This window comes from Haliotis rubra, unplaced genomic scaffold (genome assembly GCF_003918875.1).
Source record: "Haliotis rubra isolate DU_JTF1 unplaced genomic scaffold, ASM391887v1 Scf1838, whole genome shotgun sequence".
NCBI lineage: Eukaryota > Metazoa > Mollusca > Gastropoda > Lepetellida > Haliotidae > Haliotis > Haliotis rubra.
Window position 1 is genome coordinate 13014 of NW_025765823.1, and position 11987 is coordinate 25000.

Below are 11987 nucleotides of genomic sequence, written 5' to 3' on the forward strand. Positions count from 1 at the left end.
CGCCACATTCTTCCACAAAACGTTTGAAATAATTGTGTTTAGAATTACAAACTTACGTCTTTTGTATCATAAGAGCACGAAAAACAGATTCTGATAATAAAATGACCATTTCCACAATAAGTGATGAAAACAAATTCCATTCCATGATTTTGACGAAATACTTGGTCAAATACATTATGAATCACTTTTAAGCTGCCATGCTACAAGAGGTAAGCATATATATTTCTTCTCAGTGAAACCGTCTCTAACATATGAAAAGGCAAGTCAATTGTTTGGTTACTTAGGCATCAAACTGGAAACGTCCCGCACATTTTGTGTTCCATAAGACGTCAAACTGGCAAGCTTTACCGAGGCCTTGTATGTCTCATTGTAATCTTCATTGAGTAAACCTTTCAGCATGAGTCGTATGGGGCTTATTGGATTCTTCTTAGAAATAGCATGCTCGATTGTACCTGTAAAGTTGTGAAATAGAAATCAAAGAGTGTTACTGTTGAAATATTGCTCGACACATGTGAAGGTTCATTCGCAGAAATACCAGAAATACCACCGAGATACAGACTGTAACAGACAATTTACTATGAAGATAGACTTGTGTAACGAAATGATGATCAACAGCTAGCCTTATGGGAAACTTAGAAGGATTAGATAGATGGCCGCAAAACAAAATTCACTATCAGCACCTCGCTACCCCGGGCGTCTTGTTTGTACATAAATTTTCAACCTCAAATTTCAGAATCTGTCCAACAACCTTGGCACCTTGAAACAGCATGTGGAATTCCTTGCTTTCATCATATTATTATCATCATATTATTGTGAACATTCATCATATACACTGACGAGTTGTCGATTACTTCCCGGTACATGCCAAGGGCAGATAACTTGTAGGTTACCTGAATGTTAGACGTGAAGCAATGCACACAGCATATGTCCATAAACTTGTCTTTGCTTGAACATAACTCTTCATTATCACGACAATTTCAATACACTTGGTTTGTGTTTATCTCTTTCTGCATGGGAATGATTTCATGACACGTATTACCCTTGCTATCGCGTGTGAATATGTTGTGTTGACAATATGCAATGAAGGCCTCTGGTTCCAGATTTCTACACTCACTGTTACAGTACAACACCATCCTGCATTCAGCAACACAGAACACGAATCTAAACATTATACGCATGTAGAACCTTGTAACGCTCAGTAGGCTTAATGCACTAAAATCATGTATTGGCGGAGCTTCTCTGATGTCAGCCTGTTATACAACGACTGCCGATATATGTCAATATTTTGCCCTCACTGCGCGTCGGGGCTGGTTGCATAATCTGGGGGTGACACTACTGACTGACTACTGGCACTATATAAAGAATATTGAAGGTAATATGCGTAGATCTAAAATGACGTGCATTTGTGTTAACTAGTAATATTTGTTGTGCTTGTACGTATTTGCACAATGTTTACTGTTGTTGATGTTGTTATTGTTTAGGAGTGTAATGTTTAATGATGATATTTTCTTGTCTCAAAGTGCAATCATGCTTAATGATGATGTTTTCTTGTTTAAAAGTGCAATCGTGCTTAATGGTGATCTTTTCTTATTTAAAGTGCAATCGTGCTTAATGATGACGTTTTCTTGTTTAAAAGTACAATCGTGCTTAATGGTGATCTTTTCTTATTTAAAAAGTGCAATCGTGCTTAATGATGATGTTTTCTTGTTTAAAAGTGCAATCGTGCTTAATGATGATGCGTTCTTGTTTCCAAAGTACAATCATGCTTAATGATGATGTTGTCTTGTTTCAGTGGGCGATGGAATAATCCTGGTCTTAAGAGCCAGGTTTGACATGGTCGCAATGTGTAAAGCTCATTTCTGGGGTACTTCGCCGTGATATACCTAGAATGTTGCTGAAATTGGCGTGAAAGCATACCCACGTTCTCTTAGTTGAGCTACTACTCTCAACCCGGAAATATAGTCATCGGAGGAAGACTTCGCCAGCAGCTTGAGGAACGCTGGGTATCTGTGAGTTGAGAAAATGATCTGTTTATCGTGGACAGTAAAACTTCACACAATTTGTTCTTGTTTCAAGCATATGATATATGATTTGCATTAGAGTAAGCATATAAGTATATAAGTGATGGAGCATGTATCTCCTGGAAACCTGTTTATTTAATTACAGATTCTATGATAACGTCATGTCCTTTTGTTTTATGCAGAACCAACTCAAACAAGATCTGCAAGACCGGAATAAGGCACATACCTGTGTGTGTTGTACATGTCTCAATAGAGAGATCAAGCGGCCAACCACTGCTACCAGTACTGCGCTTAATAGGTTAACACTTCGAGTTGTTGTGACGTCTGTCAACACGACACTGTAACGCGGTATGTTACGGTGTTACCCCTGTAATTCCCCATGTGCAAGGTTAGTGTTTCTCCCTGACTGGTGGAGGTCTCAGGGTACGATAAATAAAACTGTTATTGTTTGGGAATGTCAAGGTAACCTATTTCATTGGCATGTGTACCTGTCTTGGCCACGCACGTGTTATTACTTGGAATATACACTGAGCCTTATTTCTTTTTCATTGTCTTATGCATCACCTGAATCAATGGAAACACTGATTCCTTTTGGCATCTACTTCGCTGACATTTATCATTTCAGAGTACACTCTCCACTGTGTTGCTGATTCAGCTTGTCTGCTGTAAGTGTATCATAGCTTTGACGGGGAGCTGATCCAACAACTACTTCAGGGACGTTGTTTACATACTGGGAAAAATCTGTATCCTCGAGTTTTACAAAACAAATAATTTGTCGGCTGCTTGTGCTGGATGTCCGGTAAACATACTCATTCGTCTCCTTTCGTATCTTTAACCAAATACCCTTTCGGAATGTTCAGTCGTAGGTCCTTAAGTCGATTCTCAAAGGTTAGAGTTGTTTAGCAATTGAATTGAGTCTGTGCTGTTTGAATGTTTACACATTTAGTTGAAGATGTTCTTTCATCTGATACTTCCAGAGCGGAACCAGTGCGAAGGTCTGCAATGAATCAAGGTGTACTTTGTGTAAAAGTGGCACATGCGAGGAGTGTTTGTATGGGTACTGGGGGTCCCAGTGTGAACACGCCTGTGTCAGCTGCTGGTTGGGGGGCTGCCATAAACTGACAGGGCGGTGTCATCAGTGTCTTCCTGGACGATACACCGAGGGTTGTGACACACTCTGCCCCACTACCTGCCATCTAAGCTACGACAACGTGAGGAACTGTCACCGGACCAGCGGCAAGTGTCTGGAAGGATGTGCTGAAGGATGGTGGGGACCACGTGTAACGAAACGTGCGGTCAAGGATGTAAGGAGAAGGCTTGTTACCAGGAGGACGGCGTCTGCATATCTGATTGTATGGAAGGGTGGCATGGACGTAAATGTGATAAACATAACTGTCTGAATAAACACAAGTCTGGCCGGTGCATTGATGGCTGCAAGGATGGTTGGACAGGTGAAGTCTGCAGCGAGAGGTGTGGCGCTGACTGCATGAAATGCCATCGGTACTCCTCAGTATCGTGCCTCATGTGCAAAGCAGGGCTTTACAGCACCGACTGCCAGTCTGAGTGTTCAGCGAACTGCGTGAACACTACATGTAACATGGCAGGAAAGTGTGAAAATGGTTGTATGGCTGGATTCCACGGCAAGAAATGCGAGATGGCGTGTCCGTACAGATGTCTTGACTGTGACCAGACTACGGGCACCTGCAGAAGGTGCGAGATCGGATGGACGGGCCCCAGTGTCTCGATCTGCCGGTCTCTTATGCTACTTACCAGCCAGATACACCAGGTCAAGCAAACCGTTTCTAGCATGTCGTTTAAATATATTTCATTTGATGATTTTAAAATCGAACCTAATGAAGCATGTGCGATAAAGACAGTTGGCGGGATCTCACAAATCCTATTACAGTTCTTCTTAAATATAAACATCAAGTTTAAATAACCTACTTACATGGCACGAAAATATACTGAAGGGACATAATATAGGATCGTATCTGTCTCTGAATGATACCTAGATTTAATTTGATTGGATGTATGCCCAGACGTTGCAAGACAGTTGTGAGAACACGGAGTGGGAGTGGGGTGTGTGTGGTGTGGTGTGGTGTGTGTGTGTGTGTGGTGTGTGTGTGTGTGGTGTGGTGTGGTGTGGTGTGTGTGTGTGTGTGTGTGTGTGTGTGTGTGTCTGTGTCTCTGTCTCTCTCTCTCTCTGTGTGTGTGTGTGTGTGTGTGTGTGTGTGTGTGTGTGTGTGTGTGTGTGTGTGTGTGTGTGTGTGGAAATTATGTACCCAATACTGTCTTTCTTCTTATAAACTGAAAACAGTGACTCTGTTATGTTTGACGTGATCTGAATTTTATCTGATCCCTTATTTTTTCAGTATATTTTTTCTGGGTTCGTTTATTTTTGCAGAGTTAACGAATGGCTGCAACCAAATGGCAGAGGTTAAATTAACAACAATTGCGATGGTGTTGTCAGCAGTTCATCACATGAGCAGCGTCCTTGAACGTTAAAAGTTGCCAGTGTATTAGCATACATAATGGGTTATATTTTAAAAAACAACAATGCAAACTTAGGTAATTTGCCATCTCAGTGGCACAAAACTATATCCATTTTTGAGATATCCGTGAGATAGCGATCTTGGGTTTGGATACATTTACCATCCATTTGCACAAAGTGATAATATGTCGAGATTATCTTGACAATCAAATAATAATGACGTTTAAGAGTGGGTCTGTTTCAAAGGAATAATGTGTACCACATTTAAGGATTGCGTTCATTTTCTGTGTGATTCAAACGACCCAGTGGCAACTCAGAGAAGGACTTATCACGTGAAGGAACAACAAAACGATAACTTACAATGTAATTTCCTCCCGACCCCATAATTAGAGAACTGTAGTATGGCCTACATTTTAATGGGTTAAAGACATAACACATTGTTAGATGTTAGCTAATGTATGTACCCGTTATACACCATATACCACCAAGTTATCTCCGATTGATCTATATTATTGCTCTTATAACAAGTTTTTCTTGAATATTAATAAAGTTAAGCTGAGTTATTGTTTCAAACTTGTGTTTTTTCTACTTTATTCCTCGTTGTAGTTGGATCTGTCACATCTTGCCTTGTTTGTTGACACCTTGAACATGGCTGGATGCTACTGTGAGCTTGGACAGCGTCTGCTGTCACCTGATTCATGTCACGTCACAATTGGATTTCTTTCGCTAAGAATGTTTTCAGTATCACATTACATGTATCCATGTTTACTTTTGTAAAAATGTTGTGTTTTGAATTTGGAGTTAGTAAAACATTGTTTGGGTTAATTATTGGTATGATGCGAAGAAAAATCAAATACAATTTAGGTTATGCGTAAATTTATCTACTTAAACTATGTTGTTCTGACTGTTAGATGATTGGAAGATGGACGATTAAAATCGACAGCAGCCAGGTAACTAAACGAACAAACGCCAGTCTAACTGTGATGAAATGTTACAGCCGAACGTTGTCATTTATATAAGATATACGCATGTTGAAAGATGGCGTTAGAGTTCTATTTTACATTAACTGCATAGAAAAGTAGTATAACTTCGACAACACTATGAAGGTGACCTGTTGCATGCCTATAAACACGATTACGGTGCATGGAGTCACCGATACTGTGATGAATACAATGCGTAACTCACAAAGACCCCTTTGAAAGATTGTAATCAAAACCCACTTAAACTAACGCCTCAACTCTGGAAATACCCATTCCCTGGCGTAATGATCTATATATAGATACAGTGTATGTACAGGTCTTTCTTTGCTTCTCACGTCATCAGGGTGACAAAAGGTTTCTGTCTAGTACAGACAATAAAACTACTGTAAGCCTACATTTTGCCACTCCTCGGCTTCCATATCAGTGAATGTTGGCTTCCCACAAGGAGGTTTGACGGCAGGATTACTGCCTTTCTGGGAAGAGGCTAGGTCGTCATAATCACTGTCATTGTCATCACTCTCAAGTCTGGGATGCTTTCTCTTAGGTTGAAGGCTATTGGCCGGACGCCAATGTTTGATATGTCAGTGTAGATCGTGCATGTTATCTATCAGCACCAAACAATCTGCGCAAGCCGTGGCCATAGTCAATGATGTCTCACTACTCGTGTCCGAATCGGTTTCAATTTGAGTGAGCTGATGTTGGGGCAGTCTCTCTTCTTGAGTCAGAGGACTATCCAGAGATTCTGTTGTAGTCAACTTCTCCCTAGGCAGATCAGGTTCAGACTGAGCTTTGACTCGCCATTTTCCTCGTTTATGAGATTGACCTGCAGTCGATCCTTATCTTTGGTGGTAGGTTTTAGATCAATGGTGAGTTGTCCATAGGGTGTTTCAGCAACCTTTTCATACATGGTCATAAAATGATCCATATGTTCGGGGAAAATTCTACGAGCGAAGAGTTTGATTTGCTGTTTCCCTATGGGGGAATGAAACAGGCTGACATAATGTGCATTCAAAGCAATGTCTCTCGATTCTTTACCTGTCGGAGACAGATTTTGTACCAAGAGAAAGATCAATACATTCTTGTGATGGGAGGTTTGAGTAAACAGCCGGGAAATACACTCGTGCTTTGCTTCGGCCAGGAATTCATCCAGGACCAACACATTCCGTTGGCCGGCATCTAAGTAATCCTCGTCCAAGATATCGTAGGGAATTCCTTTTACAAAGGTCAGCTGAGGCAGCTGCTCGCTGATGTCCTGATATAATGGCTGCCATTGAGTATAACACCAAACAATGCGGGTAGGTTGGGGTTGGATCAGGCCATGTCGGCGCACGTGAGAGGTAAACACAGACTTTCCACAGCCAATGGGTCCAACAACGAGAGCATTCGAGGGAATCAGAAACGTGAACCGTTCTTGCTGCGGGTCCTCTTGGCGAGAAGGAGGAGGAGGAGGAGGGCGTCTTTCTTGAGGAGGAGGAGAATGTTTCTCTTGAGGAGGAGGTAGGTGTCTCTCTTGAGAAGGAGGGTGTCTCTCTTGAGGAGGGTCATTACCTACAGGAGGGACGTTTTTATCCAGAGGAGGAGGAGGTACCTTTGTAGTGGATCTATGCATCTGCTTCCAATGTCTCTGTAGATCATCTTTTCATGTGAACCTCTTCCCACAGTCCAGACAGGTAGTCACTCCCATCGTGATCCTATACAAGTGTCCAGATTACCAGGGTTCAAGCTATCTTTTATACTGTTGACGTTTCAAGTCAGCTTAGGCTCCTTTCAAAGCAGCTTTTGCCTGATTCACAACAGCTTGCATCTGTGTCATATATCATATTTTCATGGGTTGGGGTGTTGTCTTCTGTCCCTTCTGGGTTGTCACCGTTTTCATTTTAGGTGTTACCTGTCTCTTCTTTGTCTTCAGCATCATGGTTTTGGTTTCTTTCTCTGTTGTGATTTTCTCAACTTGGTCTTCCTAAATATATCTCGGGGGGACGCTCGGTTGAGAGGATGAGGAGGGAGGGAGGGAGGATGACATGGAGGAGAATGTTTGAGGAAATAAATACCGGTCATTAATATATCAGTCTAACAGTCAGAAGAGAATGTCGAGTGAACGCTGCACGTCTAGTTTGATTCATATTTTGAAAACACCTCATAAACTGAGGTGTTTGAACGATAAGAAACGACGAATTTCCCTCTACATGAGAGGAGTTGTGAAACTGGGACCCCCTGGACGGAAATCTTTAAAGGCAATTGATATATCATAGACTATAGACAACCATTCAACCTTAAAACAGCATAGGAAAGGTGAACTGATCATTCAACAGTGCGAAATGTGTTTCAAAACATGGACTTGCTGTTTAAACAATTGCACCCTGAAGCAGCAGCATGTGTATAAAGTGACTGAACTGTTGACTTTAATGTTCCAGAGTGAATCCTATTGTCCATTCGTACATCACAGCTTTGCATTGAACCGATTGACTTGAATCAATAAATGATATGAATTGATTGTTTGTTTTGTCAATTTTTGCATAGAATATGATCTTCATATACCTCGATGATAATATGTGTAGTCCCTAGACAGACATCGACTCAAACTTCACAGATCTACGAGCCTCCCATTCATACCAATACATCTAAAAAGTACTGTAATCATTTAAATTGTGAGTTTAAACACGTATTTTACATGGATTTACCTTTACAAGGATGAGTGCATTCCACACAAACGCTACACCCTCCTGTTATCAATGTGTAACTGTTTACAGTCCGATGGTCTGAAAATACCCAGAGTTATGTTGACCTTAGACACGTGTGCGGGCGAGTTCATTCATCCGAAATCTGTTACTTATGATGTGTTTATAAATATGAACTGCTAACCACACTCATAGTAATGTTTAATGTAGTGGTTAGAACCGTAATTGATCAATTGAAAGGTGTCATACATTCATGCTCAGATATATGTATAAAATCTACACACACATACATTCCTACATTACCGCAATTCATTCAAATGTATTAAATACCGGTTACATTTAATACACACACACAACAACAAAAAAAACAAAGGTTTAATGAGGGGAATACCCTTGACCTCTCTGAAATAACTCCCTTTACAAATAAGAAATGTACAACACATCTTCCCTAACATATAATAAATACGGTACACTGGTCACACAATTTATGAATGAGAAGCTTCACTGGTAGGCGAGGCCGGTACGTTGACATTATTAGGCCGGTATGTTGACATTGTTATGGACGGTCAGTCGCTTAGTCTATCTGCTACTCACTAGCTATGCATAAACCTGCTTCCACATATTTTTTTCCAATGAAACATTTTCCTCGTGTTTAAAATGTCCATGTTAAAATGTGTTCTCTCGTCGAATTAAGGGTGATTATTGTAAACATGAAACACTTTGCTCGCCTCTATGTGTCTGATCGATTGCTTCTGTCTCTTTCACAACAAACCTAGCTTCATACTGTTACACTGTTACATGACTAATCAGTTTTCTAAATGATATGTTTCTATCCATGTGTATTTCGAACCTTTTATTTTTAAAATATCACGCTCTGAATGTAGTCCTGAAGTAAAACTAAAACCGTATACATCATGTTCGATTACATGGGTCAAAATCAAACTTTTCATCACATTACATTTGAACGGATAAAGCTGGTATGAACTATCTGGATAGCATTAAACATAACAACTGTCCACCACTTTCATGGTGTTATACTTGTACAGGACACGTTCTGTATGAAATTTATTGAACTACATTTTGATGACTTGAAGATTCCTACTCCCGAGCCATGTTGATACAACCCGTCTCTATTGTGGTATGATGTACTTTCAACACACACCCTGTATTCATCAAAACAGGACGCACACTGTGTCGAGCGTGGGCTATTTGAATATAGGGTCACGTGAGTTGTCAAACGCGCTGAATTCAAACTGGGATCACAAGTGTTGTCTGTCTATTCAGGGCAGCACGTTATACATAGCTCTATTCATTACACTTTGCTTTTGTTTTTTACGTCTTATAAAGGGTTTTCTATAAGAAAACATGTCTGCATTGAAACACCCGCCTTTCATTGACCTTTCCCGACCTGTGACGTCCTGCCTACATTTACCTATGCATCAGCTATGACCACGTGACTTGGATCGGCCAATGAATTTCCCTTAACCTTCCCTCAACCTCCCTCAACGAAAAGTACTGTCTTGTGTCCCATGCCATACTACTGACATGACTGTTCATTTCATTATGATAATCTTGGTTATCTTTGGGTTTGGGAGGACATACCACAGCACATCCTGGAAGAAATGTTCTGTTCCTTTACATCCTGCATGCAAAAGGATCATTCTCTCACCTTTACCTGAAGGTAGCTTACTGGAGGCCTTCACATCTGATGAAACCCACTAATGTTTCACAACATGACATGACCACTGGTACATTTAGGTAAATCACCTCATATCTCTGTTTCCATTTCATGCGAATTGTTCGCAGGTAAATGTTTCTCAGAGGCACTACATCCTTCCCTTCACATAACACATGCCTGCTGTCTCTTGCAATTTTATTATATCAGTAATTTTGGTTTCGGATATGTTTGGTTAACATGTTGGCATGCATGAAGGATAAACAAAGATTATCAGATAATTTCTCACTTCTTTAATTCCTCCAAATGAAGTATTTTAAAGCTTAAATGTTGAATGGCCTTTCTACACATTTAAAGAGCTGTTTTAGCTGTTTAGGTGTAGTAAAACCCACTGGAAATGTTATAACAACACAACATGACATGCAAATCTGGTACATTTGAAGGTGAATTCCATGTACCTCATATCTCTGTTTCCATTTCATGCTGATATTAGCAAATCGCAGACACTGTAAAATCTGTTGCCTTTATCATTTTATGGGATTATTATAAACACACATCCTTCCGTTCACATACACACATTTTGCCTATGGCTTTTACTGCAAATAAACTCTGGCTGTCTGTCTATTATATCAGTACCCAAAACAGAGCAAAGGATCCCAGAAGCAGTGCTTGGACACACTTGAAGAATGCTCACTTACCATGTATTTCGTCAAAAAGAAATACAAAGAACTATATCAGCTGCAAAGATATGAACTTGTTTTCAGAGAATAACTTCCGATTTGCGTTTCTTACAAGTTCTTATTGAAAACTATCCATCTGTTAGACTTAAGTGTTCCTGGTTTTGTTGACATGCTGAACTCTTTCTTGTAATAAGCACTTTATAGAAAGGCCTATAAGCATGCAAATAAGCATCCCCTTCCGACTTACAATAATCATAAACGTGAAATATAAGGGTTTTCAGATCATCTGTGCATTTCATCATGTACTGTACTGAAATTATGGATTGAGCTCATTTTGTATATCTTATTATTAATAAGTATCTGAATAGCAACACGAAGTACATTCCTAACATTGCTTAGAGAATATTTTATAGACTTGTATATTCCGTTAAATAACTACTAGCGTAGAAAGATACGCTCCCGATGTCGACATTTGTTTTGACAGGCTTGTATTTCTGAAAAGACAGTAGTGGGTTGGCAAAACACGCGCGATTGTATTGTGCGAATGGTGAGTTGTTCTACATATACTGAACCCCCTTTGTTACAGCAGTCTTCAGAACACCAACATTGATTGTTTGTTAAACAACTTTTCCTCTTCTTCATGGCAATATCTGACATTGAAGTGACGATTTGGTATGGACAGCTGACTAACTCTCATGCAATTTAAGACGATTTATTGCTTTGGAATGTATATTGATTTGCCATTTCATCGGGACGATTTTGCAGCAAGCAGACTGTATGTTATGTGACAATCGTATCGACCATTTGAGATTGCTACTCGGTATCGCCCTGTCTCGTTTCGCTTGCGTATATTTTGCCACATTCGTGGTAGTGTTTTGCTTACTGCAGGCTTGATGCGTCCAACATCAGTATCTATGCCACAATCATGAACGTGCATTCGCACCAATGTCCCTCAAAGAAGTTTTTCACGTTTTTGTACGATTCGCACAAAGGTTTTCAGAGAGCTGCGTTGTTATGAGGGCCATGTTGAAATTTGGCGAATGGTTTCTGCTTGGGTTCAAACCTGCAACAAAATATTCAGCCCTGTGTTCTGTGCGAAGCCTATATCTGCTCAAATCAAACTCTTACTAACTGCAAAATAGTTATCAAAAGCGAGACAGCGTATGTCAGTGTCAAACAACATATCAATTAAACAATATGCAAACAAAACCACATGAATCGGTGATATGAATATGTATGATTGATGCTTCAGAGAAGGAAGATAAAAGGATGATCACGACACATAGTCTATCTTTATATCTGGTCACTAATATATGCACCTAACATTAAAAGAAACGAATGAGGGACACATGACTCATCAAATGGGGTTTTCGGAATGTGCACGTATAACCGGTGAGTTACATGAATTGATCACTGAAGATCACCATTGAGACCATGGGTTCTCGGAATGTGCACGTATATG

The 11987-nt window shown here is 40.2% G+C and overlaps 1 protein-coding gene across 3 annotated transcripts in view; it reads left to right on the forward strand.

Moving 5' to 3' along the window:
- The first annotated feature begins 1812 nt into the window (after window positions 1-1812).
- LOC124273760 (scavenger receptor class F member 2-like) overlaps window positions 1813-11987 on the forward strand; it is a 64553-nt gene continuing 54378 nt past the window's right edge. For 2 of the 3 annotated variants that reach the window (XM_046709060.1, XM_046709068.1), the window contains exon 1: window positions 1813-2009. The gene's annotated coding sequence lies outside the window, so the exon portion shown is untranslated. The remainder of the gene's footprint in view (window positions 2010-11987) is intronic. The other variant, XM_046709062.1, reaches the window with a different exon arrangement.